The sequence below is a fragment of the Mustela nivalis genome (genome assembly GCF_964662115.1).
Source record: "Mustela nivalis genome assembly, chromosome: 6".
Lineage (NCBI taxonomy): Eukaryota > Metazoa > Chordata > Mammalia > Carnivora > Mustelidae > Mustela > Mustela nivalis.
In genome coordinates, this window is record NC_139025.1 from 36952230 (window position 1) to 36979108 (window position 26879).

Below are 26879 nucleotides of genomic sequence, written 5' to 3' on the forward strand. Positions count from 1 at the left end.
ATCATGACCTGAGCTGAAGGCAGAGGCTTTAACCCACTGAGCCACCCAGGCGCCCCAAGATAGGCTATTTTTTTAGAAGATTTTATGTATTCATCTGACACACAGCGAGAGAGGGAACACAAGCAGGGGGAGAGTGGGAGAGGGAGGAGGAGAGCCTTCTCACTGTGCAGGGAGCCTGATGCGGGGCTCCATTCCAGGACCCTGGGATTATGACCTGAGCCGAAGGCAGAGGCTTAACTTAAGACTGAGCCACCCAGGGGCCCTGATATCGCTAGGTTTTTAAAAATAGTGATATAGTGACCATTGTGTATATACATTTTATACATGAATTCAAAGTGGAATTTTTGATTTCTTTGTGTTGGCTATCCTACTTTCCCAAAACTAATGTTGAATAACCTTTGTGTTCATTCTGAAATGTCATCTTTATCTGTACTAAATTCCCATATAGATATTAGTCTTTTTTTGTAGCCTTCAGTTAGAGTCGTTGATTTGTTTATCTGATTGCAAGTGTTTCAAGTACTGCACCTTTACAATACGTTTTAATTTCTAGGAAGACTAAATCAATCCTCTACTAATGTTCTTCTTTAAAAAGTTTTTTCCCAGATCTCCTGGCTGGCTCAGTCAGTTGAGTGTCTGACTCTTGGTTTTTGGCTCAGGTCATGAACTAAGTGTCCTGAGATAGAGGCCCACTTTGGGCTCCACATTGGGTATGAAGCCTGCTTGAGATTCTCTCTCTCTCTCTCTGCTCCTTATCCTCTCTCTCTCTAAATAAATCTTTAAGAGTAAATTAATTAATTAATTTAAAAGGGTTTTATTCTTTTTTTCATCTCTTCTCATATTTCTAGATGGGATTTTTATTTTGGCCAGCCAGATTTTTTTGTTGTGGCAAAATATACATAGAATGTGGCATTTTAACCATTTTTAAATGTACAATTTTGTTGCATGCTCACATTTTGTGCAACTATCACCATCACCCTTCTCCAGAATCTAGATGAACTACTAACTGTTAGGTTCCAAAAAATAATGCTGCCAATATTCTGATTGTTATTATATTCAATGTGTGGTTTACATAGAACAATATTTTTACAAATGCTTTCTTACTAAACACAATGTATGTCTTTCCATGTTGATCATTCATTCATCACTCACTCAAGAGACTTTTACTGAATGCCTGTTACACCAGGAATTATACAAGACACTGGAGTTATGTAAATGTAACTAAGGTAATGTATCTGTTTCTAAAGCTATTATGAAATTCAGAAGGCAAAGTAAAGATTAAGCAAATAATTGCACATATAAACATAAATTGCCAAACTTTAAGGGATAGATACATGGGTCCACAGTGGATTTACATTAAGTGATCTGATATAATCCAGGGGATCTGAGTAGTCCTCCTGAATGACCAGTGAGCTGACTCTGGAAAATATACTCAAATCATCTTCAGTGTCCTCCTGCTGGCTTCACACAGGCCTGACATATTTCTTTGGTTTGCCCCTGAGTATATAATTTTTAAAATAGTATATGGGATCTTTTATTCATTTTATGTTCTAACTGGGTCTTTCTAATTTATGGGAAAGCTATTGATTTTAGAGTATTAAATTTGTAATCAGCTGCCTTTAGAATTTTGACTGTTTTTAAGGGAACTGATTCTTTCATTCTTATACATTTTTGCCCCAGCCAATAAGGTAAGAAAGAATGTCTGTGAAAGCTTCCATTCCTTGGGAAGAAAATTTTAGGGGGGATGCTGTGGACTTCTCTCTATTCCTGCAAATGGCAAGAGTGATCTAGCTACTTGATGAAATGGTGAGACTATGACATTCATTGAATCACCTTTCTGTACTGAGTAGAATTAATGTGTGAAAGGCCATAGCTCTTATGTGGCCTGTTTCTTTTAGCTCTCTATAATCAACAAGTAAGGCAGATCCCAATCCACTGTGCAGCATGCAATCTGTTTGCTCTGTTGATAGAACTCTCCCATCACAGCAGTGCCTGGGTGGCTCAGTTGGTTAAGAGTTCAGCTCTCAATCTGGCTCAGGTTGCAATCTCAGGGTCCTGGGATTGAGCCCTGCATCAGGCTCCCCACAAAGCAGGGAGTCTGCTTGAGAATTCTCTCTCTCCTGGAGAAGGAGACTCTGCCTCTTCCTGCTTGCATGCACATGCTCTCTCACTCTCTCAAAAAAAATAAATCTTAAAAAAAAAAAAAAAGTAATTCTCCCATTACAGTAAGGATGTTTGAGTTCCACACACTCATTACTCCATGTATAATTCCAGACTGTTTGGCCAGGAAAACACCTGAAAATTATATTTTCATTCTTACATCTTGAATTTTCACCTATTTTAGAATTTAATTAAAATACTTAATTGTATCAGCTTGGAGAGTTTGATTAAAAAATAAGAAGCATTCTTCAATGTAGTACTTACTATTCAATAAACTTTGTGGACTGTACATGCACCATAAAAAATGTGTAAGTGGGGTGCCTGCGTAGCTCAGTCATTAAGCATCTGCCTTCAGCTCAGGTCATGATCCCAGAGTCCTGGGATTGAGCCCCGCATCAGGCTCCCTGCTCCATGGGAAGCTTGCTTCTCTCTCTCCCATTCCTCCTGCTTGTGTTCCCTCTCTCGCTGTGTCTTTGTCAAATAAATAAATAAAATCTTTTAAAAAAATGTTTAAGTCTCCATTCTCAGTCTTTAATAAATTATATGTAATACGGCAATGTTCTTCATATTATAAAATACACAAAGAATAAGGATTTTTAAAGAATGAGATCTTTAAAATAATTTTTACTTATTAATGTTTCTCAAATATTTTGCTCTAACAAAATATATTAATAAAGAAAATTTCATTACTTTTGAAAATCTTGGTTTAACATCTTGGATATGAAGATACTTGTGAGTGTGAGTTTACATTCAATTTATTGAATGTATTTCTTGGTATTACCAAGAATGTACTTCTTGGTATTAATGTTATTAATAGATGAAAAACATACCTCAAAAAGGTAGTAAGATTCAAAGGGAATGAGTACCAAAAAACGGACACTCATTTATTCTATCTTATATCTTAACTATGGAGATTCCTGTGAAATTCCACTAGGAACACCCACCTTCCCTAACATCAACCAGAAGATGCTGCTTTTTTTTTTTTTAATTTAACAAATAGATTAAAAATCAACTGTAACTCTTCATTTAGAAAAGTTTCAAAAAAGTTTGACAGTCATTTCTAAATTTCAGTGTACTTGAAGTTTTATGGGTGAAAACTGTCATTTTCAGCAATAAAATCACACAACAGAAACATATCCAAGCATGTATTTTCAAATTATACATGCTTTTGATAAGAAATTACTTTTCCATTCATTGTTAAAAGATCACTGTTACCTGAAATGATCAGATCAACTGCTCCTTTTTTCTGTTCCCCAAAATATTTCCCAACACTGCGTTTTACAGAAAGTCCCTTGTCAGCACAAGAAATACAGGAAATTTAAAACCCTTTCCTTTTGGTACAAAGAAAACGTGTAATTTCTCTTCACTTTGACAACTCTATTAACTATTTGCCACAGGAAAATCAGTGAACCTTTCCCTCTTTATAAAAAATACAAATTTTTTATACTCATTCTATATAATTAAAAAGTATTATGAAGGGTTGCACTAAAATTTTAAAGTCTTGTTTTATTAAAGTACTAGATTGATGATATCCTGTAGAAATTTGTATGGTCTGGCTCCAACTTTCTTGTTATTGTATCTTGCTAATGATGCATCCAGTGATTTAATTTCATATGTGTTATTAGCACTGTAACCATATTCCAGAAAATTCATTTATTCTAGTGAAGTCAGTTGTCCCACTAAAAAAATCAGTTTTGGGGGTCCTTTGGTGGCTCAGTCAGTTAAACATCTGCTTACAGTTCAGGTCATTGGGATCAAGCCCTACATGGGGCTCCCTGCTCAATGGAGAGTTTGCTTCTCCCTCTTCCCCTCTCCCCTCCATTAGTGCTCTCTCTCTCTTTCTAATAAATAAAATCTTTTAAAAAAATTAGTTTTGTTTTCCCATAAAAATTTTTATTACAGAAGCCATTTATTAATAAAAACATACTCTCTCTAGGATATCTTTCTTTTAATGGTTTAAGAAAACAGTTCTTCTTGTATTTCATTATTGACCCTGAATTTAACAAATAGTATATGCTGAGACATACTAAAACACTTTTATATTCATCCAAATTAATAGTTTTCCACACTGCATAATTTGTTCTAACGCTTGTTTCCTTGTTTCTTCAATTCTCTACCATATTTTCTATGCATATTCTTTTTAGTGTATGTTACCTAAAAGAATGAGGGTCAGTGGTCTCTTTTTATAAATTCTTTAACTTATTTTAGCTATTTTAACTGTGGCAAGAAGGAATAGTGTGTAAGTGTTATGGTAAATTGGTTTCTTTTTAATGTTATTTTTGTTTTGTCTCTCATTGTTAAGAAACCTCAGAAGAGATCTTAGAATTCTAAACATTTATCTCTTAATTTAATGTGAAATTGTATAAAGTGTTGCATGTCACACAATTTTATTTTGTTTTTTAAGTAGGCTTCATGCCCAGGGTAGAGCCCGATGTGGGGCTTGAACTCATGACCCTGAGATCAGACCTGAGCCTTTAATCAAGAGTCAGATGCTTAACCAACGGAGTCACCCAGGCACCCATGTCCCATAATTTTAAACATCACTGAAAAGATTGCTGGGATTTAGCTTCACATTCTGGATGCATAGATTTTTAAATATCTTGCTAACAGTGTTTTATTTATTAGGTAATATCTCAAACCATTTTAGTCACTAAGGCAAGATTCACTTCCTAGAAAAGTGAAATAGAAGCCCATATTTCAAATAGTCTTCTTTGTAGTTGCTAATTCTTTTAGCTGACTTCTTGTTCGATCCCATTAAACTGCCATTTTTATCACATATTTTGGCTAAGAACAGACCATACTAGAAGAAAAATCTATTTTGTTGTTGCTTATGTTTTTATTTTTTAAAATTAATTATTTTTAAAGATTTTACTTATTTGGAGAAAGAGACACCCAATGGCACAAGTGCGGGGAAGGGCAGAGGGCAGAGGATAAGGGAGAAGCAGACTCTTCACTGAGCAGGGAGCCAGAAAGGACACAGAGCTCAAACCCAGGTCCCTAAAATCATGACCTGAGCTGAAGGCAGACAGATGCTTAACTGGCTGAGCCAGCCAGGTGCCCCAATTTTGCTTTTATTACTGATCTTTTCCACTTTTGTCTTTGTGTGACTGTTTTAAAATTATATGCTTCTTGTCTTCGCCAGTTTCCTTCCTAAGAAGGAGAGTCTGAGATGAGGATTCCAGTTACTTTTGGGTTTTTTTTTTTTTGAGAGAGTGATATTAAGAAGAAACCTGTAAGGCAGTAAGAAAAAAAAACAGAGTAGGAGGAAGGGCTAGCCATAGATGTGGGTTCCATATGAAGTTTATCCTCAGTCTGATCCCGCAAGGAGCTCTGGAGTATGGATGTTGCCAGGAAGTCATCTCAACTTGAGGAAAGGAAACAGGCCTTACATTCAGTCATCAGCTAACAGGTTGTCTGGGGTGTGGATGGAAGGGGGATGGTAGTGTTTAACCTCTCTGATTAGGTCGCCCCCTTCATTTCAGGCAATTTTCCCACATGGAAGGGTACAGTTATGAGCTGTTAGCAGCCAAGAATCAACAGCATATGGGGAATGGGTGCAATGACCAGGAAAGAGAATCCTGGCAAGACACCAAATACCCCTTTTGTGAGGTTAGTGTAGTTAACACTAGATAATATAATAGGTAGATATTTTTCTTTACCATTGTACAATGCATTGCAATGTGCTAAAAAGGAGCAAACACAGATGAGTGACACCTGAATTCTTGTTCTTGTTCCTGGATACCCACTCCTCCTTATGTGACCATCTGACCTTCAGACTGAGTAAAGATGCAAGTGGCATTCCATATATTAAATATTAGTAAAAATTAATTTCTAGTTTGTAGGTAAAAAATAAATTTAAATATCAGTTCTAGCATTTTAAATATTTTTTTTAATTTATGTTTTCATGAGAGACAGAGAGAGAGAGGAGGAGGCAGAGGGAGAAGCAGGCTCCCGGTGGAGCAGGGAGCCTGATGCAGGACTCGATTCCAGGACCCTGGGATCATGACATGAGCCGAAGGCAGATGCTCAACCAACTGAGCCATGCAGGCACCCCTAAGTTCTAATATTTTATTCCTGAATCTCAATGCCTTACCCTGCAAATTCCAGCTTGGAGATGACCACACCAGTCAGCAATACCTACAAACCACAGGTCTATAAAACATGTCAAATAGAAATGGTCTTTAACATCCTTTTACCTGCCCTTTCTGTGTGTTCCTTATCTGGACACCCTGCCCCATATTAGCCTGTCTTCTACAATGTATCTTCAGGCTTGCCAGAATACCCCATTTCCAGCACTGCCTTTATATAAAGTTTCTACAAATAAGTAAAACCAATGTTCCAGTAGAAAAATAAGTAAGAGGGGCGCCTGAGGGCTCAGTGGGTTAAAGCCTCTGCCTTCGGCTCAGGTCATGATCCTAGAGTCCTGGGATCGAGCCCCACATCGGGCTCCCTGCTTGGCAGTAAGCCTGCTTCCCTTCCTCTCTCTCTGCCTGCCTCTCTGCCTACTTGTGATCTCTGTCAAATAAATAATAAATAAAATCTTAAAAAAAAAAAAAGAAAAATAAGAAACAGCTTAACACACTGAAATGAAAAGCATCTAGTAGAAATGCCAATCAAAATTTATATATATTATATATATAAATATATATAATAATATAAAGTATATAATACGTATATACTTTATAATACTTAATACTTTATAATGCTTATGGTGGATATAGTATTATTACAATGCTGTAAAAACTCTTGATTATGCATCTTTATGCACATACACCAGTATATCTTTTGCATAAATTATTAGAAACAGAATTGTTGGGTCGAAGAGATGTGCGTTTTACCTTTTGACAGTTACTGCCAAATTTGACCACCATAAAATATTTATTTCTCCAATTTTATGCACCCCAATGTATTATTAAATTATTTTAGCTTTGTCATCCAGTGAGTGAAAAAGTGCTGTGGTGCCTGGGTGACTCAGTGGGTTAAGTATCTGCCTTTAGCTTAGTTCATGATCCCTACGTCCTGGGATCGAGCTCTGCATTGGGCTCCCTGCTCAGTGGGGAGTCTGCTTCTCTCTCTTCCTCTGTGTGCTCTCTCCCTCTCTCTCTCACAAATAATTATGATTTTTAAAGATTTTTATGGATTTATTTTTTAAAAAGTGGAAAAGTAATATATATTTGTATTTATATTATTATATGTATTTATATTATATATATTATTATAATACTTATATATTTTATATAAGTATTATATACTTAAATACTTTATACTTTATATATATATACTTTATATATATACATAAGCATTATAAAGTATTAAGTATTATAAAGTATATAAAGTATATAAGTATAAAGTATTATAAAATAATGTATGCTTTATATGTATATATGAACAAATCTCCAAGGTATATTGTTAACTGGCCATTGTATGTCATATGTTATCTGATCTAGGCAAAGAGTCGTTCTGTTGAGGGATGCCTGGGTGGCTTAGCCGGTTAAGCATCTGCCTTTGGCTCAGGTCACGATCTTAGGGTCCTGGGATCGAGTCTTGTGTCTGGCTCCAGAGAGCCCACTTCTCCCTCTCACTGCAGCTCTATTCTCTCTCTCTGACAAATAAGTAAATAAAATCTTTAAAAAAAAAAAAAAAGAATATTTCTGGTGGGAAATATGTTGGTTGCCTCCTGCATGGGAATCTGGGTGGTTGGGATGGGAGTTGAAGGGCAATTTTCTTTTCACTTGTATCTTTGGGGGGGTATATTATTTTTTTTATATCCAACAAGTTTCACTTACTTTCTGTTAGCCCTCATTGATGTTGGAAATGGGGTAGTCACCTAAAAACGGCTCCTAACTGGAAGGTTAAATAACTGATTACCATCTAGAAATCTGTTAGCCCTCATTGATGTTGGAAATGGGGTAGTCACCTAAAAACGGCTCCTAACTGGAAGGTTAAATAACTGATTACCATCTAGAAAAAGGATTCTGAAAATATGGACTGAGGACCCCTGAGGATCTCTAAGACCCAGTCAAGGAATCTGAGAATTCCTCCGTTTTCCTACTCCGTATCTGTAGGAGGCCAGATTTTCTTTAAATACTCAAACTGAAGAACATAATCACGATTGAATCACTGGCAGAGGCACCTATTAGAATTCAGGTATCTTCTATATGCCAGACATTAAGGAGATTTACAAATACGTGAAACAGAGCAACTCTCTTATTACCTATTTTTAAAATACACTTTTCATAAAATGTTACTTATGTTAACATGTAATGGGTTTTAAATTGTTATTTAAAAAGAGGTAAATATTTTAAATTTTTAATTTCAAATACATAACTATTGACATATAAACAAAAGCTCTTTGGGGTCCTGAATAATTTTTAGGAGTGTAAAGGGGTCCTGAGAACAAAATGTTTGAGAATTAGACTAAAATGCTCATTCTTGGGGCAGCCACCATAGTCCCAGGGTTCTGGGATCCAGCCCGGCATCAGGCTCCCAGCTCGGCAGGGAGCTGCTTCTCTCGCTTGTCCCCTGCTGGTTCTCTCTCTCAAATAAATATATAAAATCTTTAAAAATAAGTAAAATAAAATGCTCTATTCATCTTCTCTCTCCCTCCTGGCATTAGCATGTTCCTTCCTACACGTGCAGATCTGTGCACCTGTATTACTGCCTCTACCAGAAGACACAGCACTCTTTGCATTCACCATAGTACTCAGCAATGCTCTGTATGTAAAAGAAGCTCAGTAAGTATTTTTTCAGTAAGTATTTGCTGAGTTCAAAAATGAATGTTGCGGGGCACCTGGGTGGCTCAGTAGGTTAAAGCCTCTGCCTTTGGCTCGGGTCATGATCCCCAGGGTCCTGGGATCGAGCCCCACATCGGGCTCTCTGCTTGGTGGGGAGCCTGCCCCCCCCCACCCACCTGCCTCTCCATCTACTTGTGATCTCTATCAAATAAATAAAATCTTAAAAAAAAAAAATGTTGCTCTCCCAGTTTTCTTCTAAATCTCTCCTTTTCAAATGTATCTTTGCTTGACCTTGATGCTCAGGTAGCCAGACTTGTCTCTGATTTTTCCTTCACTACTGGAACTCAGATGCATGCTTTTCATGTTGTTCCATACCAACCATGGTGACTCATCAGGTGTGGAGAGTGTGGGAGGGAGTCTTGCATTCCCTCTGATTCACACACTAACCTTCCTTAAGATTTGGCATTGTAGCATTATTCTTGCTTAAGAGAGTCTCTGAGTCCCTGTTTACCATCTCAGGTCTAAATACCTCTGCCCCTGTTCATGCTCACAACTTCATCCCACGTACCAAACTTATCTCCCACTAACCCAACACACACCCTCTCTATAAGCAAGCTGATTGCCTCAGTGGCTCCCACATACTCTTTCTCAATGATGGACTTTTTGCACTGGCCACGCCCATCTGGGGGATGTTATCCAAGACAGACGAGATGTTATCCTTCCTTTAATACAAGTTCCAGTCCCACAGTCTCCATTAAATGTGCTTTTCTTTCTTCCTATGTTATCATAGCAAATGGGGGTCTGGCCGCTGTCAAGCTCTGAATGAGATATCAGTGATAAAAAGTTGAAGCAAACACAATCCTTGTCCCCCTCAGGATTGTATCCAACAGGGAGACTGATATGACCATAATAAACAGTATGTTCCATGCATTTAAAATGAATTATCCCACATAATATTCAAAACAACCCTATTCTATGAGCAGATTTACCTTCCATCTAACAAATGAAGCAACTGGACACTAAGCAGATATGTAGCCTGCCCTATCACGTATTACATGCCAGAGTCTTCTCTACTCCACAGCTGGAGTTCTTAATTATCTTATAATGCTTGCTGAGTAAAAAAGAATCAGAGCACAATGGACAAAGTGATTGGTGAGCAAGAAAGAAAAGCCTTTGTGGGAGGAAGGACAGAACAGGACCAGTAAGAGAAAGTTTCATGTTGTCCTTTTGTATGGCTACAAAAAATTCCAAAACACAAATCACCATTATCAAGGGCATGGAGCTCCAAGTAAGAGACAAACTTGGGCAACGTGTTGCTCTTTCTTTGGATTTCCCACAGAATAAACCATTGTCCATACTTTTATTGAATCATCAAATGCACGGAAGTGCTTATTTTTTATGCATCTGTTTCTACCATTAGACCTTCCTACATCCATTAGCTCACAGTAGGTGCTCAATCGATGTTCTGGAAGGAATAAGTGATTGGAGTGCAAATTGAGGCTGGGGAGAGAGGGCTGATAAATGACTGATAAGAACAGATACTACACTTGATCTTAGCCAAAAGGCCGAGCCATACCACCCTGAACGCGCCCGATCTCGTCTGATCTCGGAAGCTAAGCAGGGTCCGGCCTGGTTAGTACTTGGATGGGAGGGCTGATAAATGAGATCGGAAGGCAGGAGCCAGCCTGATTTTAGAGACCAGACTCTGGAGATGAAAGGCTTAATTGCAGGCAAAAGGGAACAAGGAAGCTAACAAGGTATTTGTTAATACTACTTATTATTTTGCAAAGCAATTAAAGTCTACACTTTAAGGGGCACCTGGTTGGCTCAATCAGTAGAGCACAGAACTCTCTTTCTTTTTTTAAGATTTTATTTTTAAAATTTTAAAACTTATTTAATTTAATTTATTTTTATTTATTTATTTGTCAGATTGAGAGAGGAAGGGAAGAGCAGAGGGAGAGTGAGAAGCAGGTTCCCTGATGTGGGGCTCAATCCCAGAACCCTGAGATCATAACCTGAGTTGAAGGCAGACACTTAACAACTGAGCCACCCACGTGCCCCCGCATGCTATTCTTGATCTCAATGTCATGAGTTTGAAGCCTTGTATTGGGCATAGGGCTTACAAAAAAAACAAAAAAAAAGTCTACAGTTTTAAAAAAGACATACTAAAAGGATCATGATTCGAACAGTAGGCATGCTCTACTCCCAGTCCTATTTTCAGACAACTATCCTAAACTCTTAGGTGTTTACCCAAATTTAAGCCATTTAATTTTTAAAGATTTTATTTATTTGACAGAGAGACACAGCCAGAAAGGGAACACAAGCAGGGGGAGTGGGAGAGGGAGAAGCAGGCCTCCCGCCAAGCAGGGAGCCCAATGTGAGGCTCAATCCCATGAGGACCCTGGGCCCATGACCTGAGGCCGAAGACACCCAATAACTGAGCCACTGAGGCACCTCTACAGCCATATTTCTAAACAATGCTCTTAAGGGATATTTTATTTTTAAGATTTTAAAATTTATTTCAGAGCAAGAGAGAGTACAAGACAGAGAGAGAGTGGGGTGAAGGGCGAAGGAGAAGCAGTCTCTCCACTGAGGAGGGAGCCCCATAGTGGGGTTGATCCTAGGACCTGAGCGGAAGTCAAATGTTTAACCAACTGAGCCACAAAGGAGCCCATTATAGGTTATTTAAAAATTGATTTTAGATACTGACTTCCCACCCTGGTGGAAGAGTTCATTCTGCCAAGGTCTTACCACTCCTGCCCCAAACTATCATGAATGCTCTTTAGATCTTCTCTGTAGGCCTAGAATACTGACATTTTACAATAACATACATCTTCTTCTTTTTTTTAAAATCAACACCGGGCTTGAATTCCTGACCCCGAGATTAAGACCTGAGCTGAGATCAAGAGTTGGACACTTAACTGACTGAGCCACCCAGGTGCCCCTACAGTAACATACCGTAGTTGTGTGTTCTCATTCACTCTTTGGGAGACATAATAAAGACTCATGTCCTTCTGTTCTAGGACATGTTTTTGAATTATTTCTTTGATAGATGCCGGTCTTCCATTTTCTTTCTCCTCTCTTTCTGGACCTCATATTAACTGAACCTTAGAAGTTCTTCAAAATTTTTTTCTTCTGAAGACATATACCATATGATTTTATTCATATACGGCATTTAAGAAACAAAACAAATGAACAAAGGAGAAAAAAGAGACAAACCAAAAAACAGACTCTTAACTACAGAGAACAAACTGATGGTTACCAGATGGGTGGTGGGTGGAGGGATGGGTGAAATAAGTGATGGGGATTAAGGAGCACATTTGTAATGAACACCAGGTGATGTATGGAAGCAATGAATCACTATATTGTACACCTGAAACTAATATAACACTGTATGTTAACTATACTGGAATTAAAATTAAAAACTGAATAGAAATGTTTTTTCTTCTCTTCTCCTTTTCTTTGCTTTTATCCTACCTTTAAAAAAAAAAAAAATTTATTTATTTATTTGAAAGAGAGTGAGAGGAGGAGTGGGGTAGGAGCAGAGGAAAAGAGGAAAGCAGACTCCCCGCTGAGCAGGGAGCCTGATGCAGGGTTCGATTCCAGGATCATGACCTAAGCTGAAGGTAGATGCTTTATGAACTGAGCCTCCCAGGTGTCCCTTTATTCTACTTTCTGTGAGAATTCTTTCATTTCCAAGAGCTCTTTCTTGTTAACTAATAACATACTTTATATACATATATAATACGTACCTAATATAGACCTGTATGTTGTGTATCTCTTTTACACACACACATATGTATAATGTATATCAAACCTTCTTATAACTGATATATGTAGTTAGATATTACATATAATTACATACATAATTACATGTAACATCTTGTTATTCTTTTATGGAAGCAAACTCTTTATCAGTATAATAGAAATTATTTTGGGCACCTGGGTGACTCAGGTTGGTTGAGAGACCAACTCTTGATTTTGGCTCAGGTCATGAACTCAGGATGGTGAGATGGAGCCGCGTGTTGGGCTCCATGCTCAGGAGGGGTTGGCTCTAAGGATTCTCCCTCTTACTCTGCCCCTCCTCCCTGCTCATGCTCACAGCTCACTCATGCGCTCTTTCTCTAATAAATCAATCTTTGAAAAAGATTATTTTATTTTACTATACTTTTTAAAATATTTTGTTTTTATTTGAGATATAGTGAGAGCGTAAGAGTGTGAGAGAGCACAAGCAGTAGGAGCATCAGAGGAAGAGGGAGAAGCAGACTCTACACTGAGCAGGGTGCCCCATGTGGGGCCCTATCCCAGGACTCTGGGAACACGACCTGAGATGAAGGCTTTATCAACTGAGCCACCCAGGTGCCCTGAGAAAAATTATTTTAATTTTTTTAAATATTCTATTTATTTGACAGAGAGAGAGAGATCACAAGTAGGCAAAGAGGCAGAGAGAGAGAGAAGGGGAAGCAGGCTCCTCACTCAGCAGAGAGCCCGATGTGGGGCTTGATTCCAGGACCCTGAGACAATGACCTGAGCCGAAGGCAGAGGCCTAACCCACTGAACCACCCAGATGCCCTGAGAAAAATTATTTTAAAGTTTTCCCTACATGATCCTATTTTCTCCACGCCCTATTTGGTATTTGTTGGAGGTTTTCCTCCAATGTCTGGAATCTTTGGCTGTCTGTTCATTTATAGGGGTGAGGATCAATGGGATGGGAAACAGGAACTGGTATTCCAATGACAGACTTTAGGTGTTAGGTCTAATGCCATATTGTGGATTTGGTATCTACAAGTACTGAGTCTCTCAGGGATTCTTCGCAGTTAACTGTCTCATTTTTCATTAACACGTATGATTTTTGTTCCTTAAACTGTTAGTTCCTCCACCCTGCTAAATTAAGAATCACTATTCCATTCAATTTTCACCTTCTATAAATCAAGTAAAATCTCTTTTTTTCTCTCGTTTGCTTGGTCCTTTAGGATTAATAACTTTTTTCATCCCTTAACAATCTTGTTTGAAGATGGAAGGAGGGGTGCATGGGTGGCTTAGATTGTTAAATGACACTGATATTTGATCTCTGCTTAGGTCTTAATCTCAGGGTCAAGCCCCGCACTTGGCTCCCTGCTGGGCAAGGAGCCTAGTTAAAGAACAAAGGAACAAATGAAGGAACCACGAAAAGGAAGGAAGGAAGGGAAAAAAATGGGGAGGAAACAGAGAGAATACTTGTGTTACTCTACCTTTTAAAACCAGAAGTACACTAAAGGTTTAAGTAGGAGAGTTAAGGATTTACTCTGTCTTTTTAAAAGATAAAACACTGGTGACTTTATAGAGAAGAGGCTGATGGAGGAAGAAAATGGAGGCAAAGTTGGTTTAAAGCTATTGAAAGTCCAAGCAAACTATAACAAAGGACTAAGGATAGCAGCAGTGAAGAAAGCAAGGGTGCATGAAAATGATGTGGTTTTTCCTTCCAGATACTATCAATGTGTGATTGGACGAAGAGGGTTGAGGTAAAAAATTATGTTAAGGCTTTTAGTGTGGCTTTAGGCTTTTTTAGGCTTTTCAGACAGTGCAGTCAGTGAGAAAGGGAACACAGAAGGTGGAGAAAATCCTGCCTGGAATATTGGTGACATTTGCACTTAGAAGGTGGGAAAGGGACTGAAAAGGGACTGCAATGAAAGATAACCAAAGGACGAATTGTTTCACATGATGGTGAGTCAACATTTTCAAATTGTAGGTAGGTCTTCTCAGACAGAAAGCCCTTGGATTTGGCAATTGATTGGTGACCTGCAAGAGAAAGGTTTTTTGTGGAAGCCTAGAGAGTAAAGCTATATCACAGCTGACTGAAGGTGAGGTGAGATGGAATGGAGGCAGTATAGAAAGTATTATAGACAATGGAGTAAATCAGGGGCGCCTGGCTGGCTCAGTTGGTAAGGTGTGCAACTCTTGATCTTGCGGTTGTGAGTTCAAACCCCATGTTAGGTGAAGAGATTACTTAAAAAAATAAATAAAAACAGGGACACCTCCTGGGTGGCTCAGATGGTTAAGTATCTGTCTTCAGCTCAGGTCATGATCTCCAGGTCCTGGGATCGAGCCCCATGTTGGGCTCCCAGCTCAGCGGGGAGCCTGATTCTTCCTCTCTCTGTCTCCCTGCTTGTGCTCTCTCTCTCTGTTTCTCAAATGAATGAATGAAATTTATAAATAAATAATAAATAAATAAACATTTAAAAAAATGGAGGGGCTCAGTGGGTTAAGCCTCTGCCTTTGGATCTCAGGATCCTAGGATCGTGCCCAGCATCAGGCTCTCTGCTCAGTGGGCAGCCTGCTTCCCCCACTCTCTCTACCTACCTCTCTGCCTACTTGTGATCCCTCTCTCCCTGTGTCAAATAAATAAAATCTTTAAAAAAAAAAAAAATCAAGGGCGCCTGGGTGGCACAGTGGGTTAAGCCTCTGCCTTCAGCTCGGGTCATGATCTGGGATCATGTCCCTGGGATCGAGTCCCACATTGGGCTCTCTGCTCAGCGGGGAGTCTGTTCCTCTCCCCCCTTCCTGCCTGCCTACTTGTGATCTCTCTCTGTCAAATAAATAAATAAAATCTTTAAAAAAAATCAAAAAACAAAATGGAGTAAATCAATGGGTAGTCAGAGTCACAGGACTCATAGAACAAAAGAGACTTACACATTTGTAGGAAGAAGGAAAAGACAGAAATGAGGAAAAGGTTGAAAATAAAGTAAGAAGGGGTGCCTGGATGGCTCAGTGGGTTAAAGCCTCTGCGGTTGGTTCAGGTCATGATCCCAGAGTCCTGGGATCCAGCCCTGCATCAGGCTGTCTGCCTAGCAGGGAGCCTGCTTCCTCCTCTCTCTGCCTACTTCTCTGCCTACTTGTAATCTCTGTCTGTCAAATAAATAAATAAAATCTTTTAAAAAAGAAAATAAAGTGAGGATACAATTCATTCAAGACCTCAGAGGACACGTGATTAAGTGGGCAGAGATCAACCTCAGAAACAAGGGTGCTCCTGAGCTTCCTAGAATATTTTAGCAAACTCGGCTCCCCTTTAAACACACACAGAAAACAACCCCCTACACAAGGCTTTTGTCTTGCACTAGGATTTGTATCTGTCTCTATTCCACCAGTTCGATCTATAGGAAACAATAATGCATTGTAACAAATATCCTAAAGTATGAATTATTCAGTCCAGAACAACACAAAGGAGGCTTCATCAGAAGAGTGTAAGGTTGGCTTTGGCATTCCTAGTTCCTGTCCCACTGAATCTCTCCATCATTGTGTGGTAAAGGGATAACTCCCATGCTCTCTGGTCATCCAACGGACATAAAATATCCACGTATGTGTGTGTGTGTGCATGCACACATGCGCATACACAGACACCTCCCAAGGACACTATACTCAGAAAGGATAGAGTTAACACAACATTATTCTATCACCCTATCCTCTTAGCCTGCCCTATTTTTCTTCAAAGACCATGTCTGATTTTCAGTGGATATACCTTATCATGGCTACATCAATTGCTATAATATTAAAATACTTTACTTCTGTGTTGGAAAGCAGAGAGCTGCTGCCCCAGATCCTGAAGCATCTCCCAGACCTTCCCTGGATCCAGCAATGAAAGGCCTAACACCAGCCACTAAGCTGGCCCACATTCACACTTGGGAGTGGATGGGAGTGGGGAGGGAAAGCTTATAAACTAACACTTTATTGGGAAGTTCAACGTCAAGGAAGTTGGAGTGAGCAGGAAAGGGAAGTAAGGCAGGAAAAGAAGAGAGAAAACACAAGGGAATACAAGGGGATGTGAAACCATACTAAATATCATAAACTGGCCATACCAGTTACATATTTGAATATTCCACCCTACATAGTACTCATAATTAGCTGAAATTACATTATATATTTTTAATATAAATTATAGATATTTGTCTGCCACTTAGAAAGTAAGCCGTATAAAGGTAGGGACTTTTTAAAATATTAAATCTTCAGTACCTAAAATATATCAGGCATATAGTATGTGAGCAATGATATTTGTTCAATGAATTAATCATTTCATAATAAGGAGAAACATTTTCTAAATAAAACACATTTTATGTAAGTTCCTAGCCATAACAGATGCAGTTATTTATACTGTTTTTGCAGAGTGGTTTCCATTCCTCATTTCTTAACCTCCAGTTTCCTAATCATGCCCAGATGCCTACTTGTGCATAAGAAATGACCACAGTGGTGCCCATTTCATGTTAGCGTCATCTACCCTAAGTCTGCCATCTGTTTACTCAAAGACACAGTAAAACTTTGAAGTTCTTGATTTTCCTTATCTTAGCTGATCAAATAGGCCGGCAAGGCAAATATATAGAAAAGAAGGAGAATTGTTTTCTTCTGCCCAGAGATTTCTCCCAGGGCTGGGGCACAAAGATTAAAATTTATCCCACTTATACTTAGTATTTATGAATTTTATTTTTTTCCTTTTTAAAAATTTCTTTTTCTTTTCTTTACTTTTTAAAAAGATTTTATTTATTTATTTGACAGACAGAGATCACAAGTAGGCAGAGAGGCAGGCAGAGAGAGAGAGGTGGAAGCAGACTCCCTGCTGAGCAGAGAGCCCCATGTGGGGCTCGATCTCAGGACCCTAACTAAGATCATGACCTGAGCCGAGGGCAGAGGCTTAACCCACTGAGCCACCCAGGTACCCCTATTTTTCTTTTTTTTAAGTTTTTATTTAAATTCCAGTTAGGTAGCATACAGTGTAATATTAATTTCAGATGCAGAATTTAGTGATTCAACACTTCCATGCAACACTTGGTGCTCCTCAGAAGTTCATTCTTTAATCTCCATCCTCTAATTTCCCCCTCCCTACCCACCTCTCCTCTGGTAACCAACAGTTTCTTCTCTTCGTTAAGAGTCTATTTCTTGGGTTACCTCTCTCTCTAAACCCTTCACTTGTTTGTTCTGTTAAATTCCACATACGAATGAACTCATAAGACATTTGTCTTTCTCTGACTTATTTTGCTTACCAAAATTATGATTTTTGCTTTTTGAATGAAACAGTTTTCACCAATCAAGCTGCTCTAAGTAGTAGTCAAAAAGTTTCTTGAAAAGTAGTTTTTTTTTTTAGGTGGAAAATTTTTTTTAATTTTTTTTTTTTTAAGATTTTATTTATTTATTTGACAGAGAGAATCACAAGTAGGCAGAGAGGCAGGCAGAGAGAGAGAGGAGGAAGCAGGCTCCCCGCTGAGCAGAGAGCCCGATGCGGGACTCGATCCCAGGACCCTGAGATCATGACCTGAGCCGAAGGCAGCGGCTTAACCCACTGAGCCACCCAGGCGCCCCTTAGGTGGAAAATTTATGGGAAAAATTATCACATGCTACAAGTTTCAGTGGGAAATGATTATCAGAAATAGTCACTTAAAAAAAAAGGTAGTCACTTTGTAGTAAAAACCAACAACTATCAAGTATTGATTTTCAAAATTTTCAAGGTTGAGAAAATGCTAATTAATTACATTAATATATTCATAACTGTGACCTAATCTATTTAATGTGCCTTTTCTCTTCTAACATTTCACTTCATCAGCCTGAGGGTAACCATCTGTAATCATCTGTAATCACCTAATTACAAATGTATTCAAGCTGCTGACTCTCTCTGTGACTGTATTTTATCTCCTTTATAATTCATTACCACATATTTTTAAAATGAAAGAAAACAAGACTTTGTTGCAATGTGACATTGTTATTGCTTAGATATTAAGATGCTGGCAATCATGATCAGATCTATCTTTATAATGTTTGGCATAACTGAGGATATTGTAGTATCTGGCAAGGAAATTCATTTAATATAATGATTAAAAAATTAAATCCAACCTTCTACTAAATACTTTCCTAGAATAGCAGAGGAGAGAGAATAAACAGGTAAACCCAATAAGTAAATCCAAAAAAGATGAAGACAATAAGAACCCAACTGCTATTTGACTATGAGGGGTTAAAAGTTCCAGAAATGCTACAAAAGAAAACAGAAGGCTTTATTTCTTTTATAGCTCAGACAAATAGTTATGTATTATATCGTCACATATAGCAGTTGGAGATATGTGAAAAAAAAATCCCAAGATTAAGCAAATAGTCTGTATTTCATGTAAGTTCACATGAAGTCTTTATTATTGGGCTCTACTTTGCACATAACTTTGATCTACCTCATTTAAACTTCTTTGATTCCAGTTTCTAGCTGTTGTACATTCCTCCTGTTATAATTAAAAAAATTTTTTTCAAGGATCATTTTCAACAGTTAAAATGCTCAGCAAACATCCTTTTTTTGTTTTCTTTCCTACAGCTTCTCAAATTAAGTGGCATAAGCCACTAAAGGTCAGAACTTGAATGAACAATTCCTGAATATCTACAATGTGGCAAGCACTGTGCTGGGTGTTTTGAGGTTATGCTAATCTTCAGAAAAGCCCTGAAAGGGAGTTAATGTCACCTGATGAGTAATTTGAGGTTTGGAGAGATTAAGTATCTTGCTCAAACTCACACACCTAATCTTGAGTAACAGTCCTTATTAAAATATCTGCCTATTGAGGTTACGCTTGGAGAAAAAAAATCCGTATCATTTAGAGACAGAGAGAGATATTTACAAACGAAATGATGTGTGGGATAGGAGATGTGGCAGGAATGTGGGTGCAAGCATAGATATAACTAAGTTTAGCCATCAGTTAAAGCTGGGTGATAGGGTCATATACCTAAGGGTTTATGATGCCACTTTTTCTAGTTTTGTGTGTGATGGAACTTTCTCAAACTGAACAGTTTTTAAAAGTAAGTAACCTGAAAAGTAAAATTGGTATCAACTGGATGCAAGAAGGAGGAAAAGAGAGGAGGATGTAACTGTGTAGCGGCATTCACCTTAGCAATTCAATATCTAACTCTTTCAGCTACTTCCATTAGAGCTAACCTTGCCAGGAGCTCTGAATCACTTCACATGCATGGGCAAATAGGCACCTTCATATCTGATTTAAGAAAAAAGTGAATTTGTTTCATAGCAATTATTAAGATCCCAAGCTGAGGGGTGCCTGGGTGGCTCAGTCGGTTGGGCTGCTGCCTTTGGCTCAGGTCATGATCCAGGGGTCCTGGGATCAAGCCCCACATCGGGCTCCCTGCTCAGTGGGAAGCCTGCTTCTTCTTCTTCCACTGCCCCTGCCTGTGTTCCCTCTCTCCCTGTGTCTCTCTGTCAAATAAATAAAGAAAACCTTAAAAAAAAAAAAAAAAAAAAAAAAAAAAGGATCCCAAGCTGTTTCAGTCCTAACCATACTGGGTAAAATAAACTATAATCCTAATTCTTAATTAAATAAAAGACCCAAAGACTACTTTGTCTAATACTCTGGCCTTTTTCTCTTCTCAACTCTTAGCACCACTTAGTGTGCTATTTTACTATTTGTTCATTCTTTTTAACTTCCAAGTGGCAGGAAGAGAATATAAAGCTTAAACCAGTCAATTCACTTTAAGCAGCTCTGTCAAGAGGTTTTCTGGCAGTCGGTGCTGCTTTTGATGAACACGATTATCTGTTTCAGTACTGGCCCTTCTTCTACAACTTTTGTCAATCTAAACTACAAGGAGTCATAATAAAGTCCATCTTAAAACTGAGGTAAAATACCACCACTGAAAAATGCTCTTGTCATGGGGACTGGTATAAACCAGCTGGCACTTGTCACAGGATGTCCTCACCACCACCCACTGTGGCTTCAACAGCAGTCTTGTTGGCATTTTCAAAAGCGTCAGATCTGGTAGCTTACCAGGAAGAATCCCTTACATATTAAAAAGCATGCTTGCCTAGGGATAAGTCTTACATATTATTGGGAAGCCTTCAATGGGCTCTGGGATCCAAGAGTTGGACAGAGGAATATGGAGCTTAGGAATAAAGCCAGAGGCTTCAAATGTAGGCTCTTAGGCCGAGGTCTCAAGTACGAGCCAGCCAAATGAGGCAGGGAGTTAAAGAAGCAGGCTGGAATGAAGTTAAAAGTAGGGCTGTTCCTTTTAGATGTATTTTACTGGACAGTGGAAAACAGGATTGGTATGTGCATTCTGTATGTGTGTACTAATCCACTACCACAAATATAAGACACTATATCAAACATGGTTTTCTGGAATGACTTTCAGGCCTGACCACCAGCCTCCCACACTTCCACTCTCAAACTCATGATTTGAAGTTCTTCATCTGTGTGTTGCTGTGAACACATTTAAATAAAGATTATCCAGGGCAATCTGGGTGGGCCTGATATCGTGTGAAAGGCCTTAGGAGCTGAACTGAGGTTTTGCAGAAGTTCTGCCTGTGGACTACAACTTCAGCTCATGACTGAAAGTTCCAGCTTGCCTTTCCTGACAGCCTACTCTACAGATTTCAGACCTGCCCCCAGCCAGCCCCCAAATTGTGCAAGTCAGTTCCTTGCAAAATTTTCTTTAAAAATATTTCTTAATAAAATTAATATAAATTTTTTTTACTGTTTGTTTCCCTGGTTGATCCTTGATACAGTGATTGAACATCAGTATTTCTAAGTTTTATGTACAATTTGGACTTTGTATTTTAATAGCAAATATAAGCATTTCTGTGTGTGTATAGGAGAGTGTCTCTGTAGGTCTACATGTATACTTGTTCTCTTTTTTAGTAGGCCTGACTTTGGGTTCCCAAGTCCTCCCTTGCAGTGTCCAGTTCTAGTAAGAATGCTAAGTCAGGTTGACCATATCTGACTGGGTTCCTCATTCTTAACTATCTCCCAGATGATGTCTGATTACCCTAACCTATTTTCTGTAAGAATACTGCTGACTCAATCTAGCAATAATCCCCCTTACCCTGATATTTCCTCTTAGTAATTTTCTATCCACTCACTCCCACACTCTGCTCATTGGCTATAAATTCCCACATGTATATTCGGAGTTGAGTTCAGTATCTCTCCCCTATTATAAAACCCCACCACAGTAGCTTCTCATGAGTAGTCTGTCTCACCACCTTTAATAAGTATCATGAACATTTTTTTCTTTAACACTCCCAGACTATTTTGATCACAAATTTTTTGCCATTCACTCCAAATCAGATAGCTAGATTTCAAGAAATATATACTGTCATATCATGTGCACAGTTTTTTAAGACACAAAAATGAAAAGAAAAATGTTGAGATTAAAAAGTAAATACAAAAAGAAGTTGTAATATTCTCTTCCTGCATCTCAAGACTCTTCTTGCATTTATCTCACTTTGAGACCATTCTGTAACCTATTTCTCAACAGACATGATACAAAAATGATTCCAGGGTTCACATCTTATTTTTTTTTAAAGATTTTATTTATTTATTTGACAGAGAGAGATCACAAGCAGGCAGAGAGGCAGGCAGAGAGGAGGAAGCAGGCTCCCTGCTGAGCAGAGAGCCTGATGTGGGACTCGATCCTAGGACTCTGAGATCATGACCTGAGCTGAAGGCAGTGGCTTAACCCACTGAGCCACCCAGGCGCCCCAGGGTTCACATCTTAAAAGCAAGTAATGGTATCTGTTTCAATTTCTATTTTTTAAATTCTGAACAAATAACTAAGCTTTTTCTCTTTAAGTGGAACACTTTGGGAGCTTCCAAAAGAGTAAGCACTTAGGACAGTTAATACAGATTAGCCAAACGTGCTCACAATTCAGTCACTCAGTTGACTCTCCTAAACACTGCTAATCACAGTAGCAGTCTTGACACCTCCAGTTTTTAATGTTTATTCATTCTTGGTTATATGAATTTAACTTATATCCCAAATGTGGACACTGACTTAACTTAGGAGGCAAAAGGAAAAGTAGCATTAAAATGCTATTAAGATAGCATTTAATGCTATAAAAATAGCATTAAAATGGAAAGCATTAAAACTGATAATTCTAGGGACGTCTGGGTGGCTAATTCAGTTAAGCATCTGCCTTCAACTCAGGTGGTGATCCCAAAGTCCTGGAATCCAGTTCCACAACAGGTTCCTTGCTCAGCTGGGGAGACGACTTCTCCCTCTGCCTGCTGCTCCCCCTGCTTCTGTGCTCTTTCTCAGACAAATAAAATCTTTAAAAAAACCCAAAACACTGATAATTCTGAATTTTTGCCTCAGGGTGACGTTTGTATTCATAGATTTTACTTAATACATCATATGGAATGTGGAAAGGAGAAACAGTGCTGATTACACTTAGTTTTGCTCTTCATTTATTGAGAATAAAAAGAAATATCTTCCATGTCTCATTTACAAACAACCTGATGTCTTCTCTCGTCACTTAGAAGACACAAAAAAGACATTAAAAATTATTTTATTTTTTTAAGCAAAATGCAATAATTCCAAGCATCAGTCATAAAAGCAGTTTTTGCTTGGCTGTAATCCTATAAAATGTACTTAATTTTAAATCAAGAATGTAGAACTATTATATATCACTAATCATGTGTTTTCTTACACAAATGGAACAGTTTGTATTATATATTAAATAGGAAAAAAATTGTCGAGAGGGAAAAGACCACTCAGTTTATAGGCTGATTGCTACTTTTGCCAAACACAAAAGTGATGATACACTACTAAATGCGCTCAGCGAAGTGAAAGCTAACGATTCAGTAAAGGTAGGGAAACCTGGCCTTAAAGGAACACGATGTTTCCATAAAGGCTGGAAATGGACTTCACAATACAATCTTGAGTAACACACAATGCGTGTAACCTGAGATTGGTCACGCTTGACATTTTAACTACAGCGCTCTTCGGTCAAGGCAGCAGCCAGTTCTGCTTCCGGTCCTATCAACATTTGATTGATGTAAGCAGCTGCTACCTCCGCCAAAACAGTGTCTGTAACGGCCCAAGTTTCGGGAACTTTTCAAGTATTTTCGAATGCGCACTAATTTGAAAATCAAAGATCGTTTTATGGTAATAGCAAAATTTTTACAATCCCAAGAATCTTAGTACCGTATTTATGAACATCTGGCAGAGCGCGCCTAAGGACAAGCAGTACAATGTTTGTACAGTGTTTCAGCTACTTATCTTTACAGACACACAAGACGTCTTTTCAATTTCCCTAAGTGTCCTCTGGCTTTAACGGTGCTGATCAGTGAAAAGATAAAAGCGCAACGGAACACATCAAAACCACAATAAACGTCAGCGGGTGTTAGGCAGAACTCAGCAACAACCGCATTTAAAGCTACAGGACTTGAGCTTCTGATACTACAAATCCCAGAGTTCCCAGGACGCAGGCGGAGCTACTTTCAAATTGATAGCTATTTCAGCCAATGACAAAGCCACGCAAAAAAGGGGGGGCCTAAAGAACCGGTTTCTTAACCTTCCAACTCTGAAGTCCTACTTAGAAGTTCTGAGGGTACGTGGGTGTTTCAGGGCCCTAACTCTTAAGTATTTCTTACTCGCAGTAGAAGCTTCCTGGTCACCATAACAATTCTCTACCTTAATTTGTCTCAGTGGAAATTACGTCGTCTTTAAGCAAAAAGGAACTCACACTGCCCGACGACAACGGAAGGACTCAGTCTCCCGAGGAAGAGGCGGAACCCGCTTTATTCTAGCCCTTTACTGGCCACGCAGCCAGGAGACTCCACCTTCGTCACAACCAATGAGTCGTTGAAACTTCCGTTACCGAACAGCAAACGGGGAGGTCCTGTGCGGCGCTTTCCGGAAACTGGGTCTACGCAGGCGCAGACGTCCTGCTTTCGTCCAATCCGGAGAGAGGCTGGGTCTTGGCACTTCGTCGCCCCTCCCCAGCCGTCCCCTTTCCCTTCCCCCGCCTGTGGACTGCTGACCAATGCGCTTCATCTTCCTTTGCGCGTTTACCCTATCAGAGAGGTAGGGGGTGGAGTTCCGGTCGTCAGCGGTTCCTCCCGGCTGAGCTCGCGTTTCTTCCCGCGCGCGTTGTGGGCTTGCAGTTGAGGTATATCTCATAGGGTCGGGTTGGGCGTGTTCGCGGGTTGGGCATTTGTCTCCACGGTCGGCGACAGTGTGGCTTGAGACTAGAAAGCCGTCGTCGCTGATTCTCTGGCACGAGAACCTCTGAGGGAAGTGGGGAGGGGCTGCGAGGAGGGAGCCACGTGTCGGGGCTTCGGGTGCCGGGGTCGGAGCCCTCGCCCCACGACCGCTCTGTCGGTGCCCTGCGGGCCTTCCGCGGGTTTGGTGTTGGGGTGGCAGTCGCCGGCGACAGAGGAGTCGCCTCTGTGACACGTTTCTGTAGACGCGAAGTGCCCTTCGTCTAGTGTTCGAGGAACGGTACCCAGGACCTGTTTTTGTTTTTCTCCTGCAGCTCTCATTTTTCTTCTCTCCTGAGTTCGTAAACTTTCGAAGTCAGAAAGTCACTTTTCATTTGGGAACAGACGCCCTGTAACATATAGTACAAACCGTGAGACCGGCTGTCTTAAAAACCCGTTCCGTGTGATGCACAATCCGCATAGCAGCCTAAAGGGTAGGGGTCCTGTCAACTGTTCTCATTTTCAAGTGAGGAAACAGGACTGCCCAGTACGCGGCCACACGTCGTCTTCGGCTGGTCTCTTGGGTGTGGCGTTTGGGTTCCAGAGACGTCAAATTAAAATGCACTCTTGAATTGTAAAATGTTGCTCCTGTTTTCTTTCCGCACTTGACGTTATTTTAGAAGTTGACACAACATACTTAGAAGTGAGTTGATAGTATGGATGTAAAGTCATCTAGTAGAAGACCTTGGACTGGCAACCGTTTCCTAACCTTTGGGCGCGTCGCCCTCTGAGCCGCAGCTTCCTCGACTGCAGAACTGAAATCCGTACCAGACCTGACTACGTGACTGTGCCCTGTACTTTTAAGGATCGAATGGGAGAATGGATGTAACATATAAATTATTGATGATAATCCCTTTGCTTTTCAAATTTTTTCCTGTGAGGCCCGACGAGCATTAAATAGCATAGGTAGATAATTTTATATACGTAGTTTTATATGTTCTGTGTCTAAAAAAGAGTGGTAATAGGTAGCTTAGTACCACGTGTGAACTACCTCTTTTCTTTATAAAGATCCCCCACCCCCCACCCCGCCATTTAATCTGCTAGGTTTTCATCTCCCTGAATTTTCAGCCCGCATGAATCATTTAAGTAGCATTTCATTAGGAATGGAAAGGCCATTGAGAGAAGCCGGGACGCTTTGAACCAAATGTTCCATCATCTCTTGTCTGGCTTGATGAGTAGCATTGCCAGTGTGAGGTGTCAGTGGCATCACTTCCAGCACTTCCCCTAATGCGCGCTTCCTGAAGAGCATCCCCCAGTGCACCTTATCAGCTTGCATTTATCAGCTTATTAAAGGCTATGAAAAAGTAGATGACCCAACAGCCCGATGAAAGAGATGCATGCAAAGTGAGGTATGCGGAAAGCGTTCAAACTTCCGTGCCCTCTGTAGGCACTCTACTCTCTGCAGTCTTCATTTGTTCCCCAGTCTGGAAGCTCCAAAATACTCTGAAGCCTCTATGGCCCCCTTATCTATTCATCGAGGGTTGAGGATGGTGTTATATAATTTGTATTATATAGTGTTCTATAGTTTGTATTCTTAGACTGATGTAGATAGCATAAAGCTAGCTCAGCTCAAATAACTTCTGTTATGGTTCCTTCTGGAGGCTCTGAGAAGAACTCATTTCCTTGCCTATTTCAGCTTCTGGTGGCTTCATGTGTTCCTTGGCTTGCGGTACCTTCATCTTCCCAAGCATGTCACAGCTGTCTCTGCTTCCATAATCACATTGTTTTCCGTAGTCGAACCTTCCCCCGCCTTTCTCTTATGTAGGCACTTATGCTTACATTTAGGTTCCACTTCGATAATCTAAAATGATCTCTCCATCTCAAAATCTTAATTACAAACCCCTTTGTCATGTAAGGAAATATTCATAGGAATTAGGATTTGGATATCTTTGGGGGCCATCTTTCAGCTTACTACAAAGGGTATAAAGAGGGTAAAGGGGATCCTATTCTTGTGCAGCTTAAATTCTAATCAAATATGCATGAAGTGAAATTTTTTTGAGTTCTAATTTTC

At 39.5% G+C, this 26879-nt stretch overlaps 2 long non-coding RNA genes across 3 annotated transcripts in view; one reads left to right on the top strand and one right to left on the bottom strand.

Moving 5' to 3' along the window:
- The window catches only part of LOC309866418, a 57403-nt gene extending 32851 nt beyond the window's left edge, over positions 1 to 24552 (bottom strand). The window contains exon 1 of one of the 2 annotated variants that reach the window (XR_014312640.1): positions 24352 to 24552. This is a non-coding gene — a long non-coding RNA (uncharacterized lncRNA). The remainder of the gene's footprint in view (positions 1 to 24351) is intronic. The other variant, XR_014312641.1, reaches the window with a different exon arrangement.
- A 142-nt stretch (positions 24553 to 24694) lies between these two features.
- Positions 24695 to 25718, top strand: LOC309866420. The gene is made up of 2 exons (XR_014312644.1): positions 24695 to 24777; positions 25489 to 25718. It is a non-coding gene; the product is annotated as an uncharacterized lncRNA (long non-coding RNA).
- Positions 25719 to 26879: the final 1161 nt, after the last annotated feature.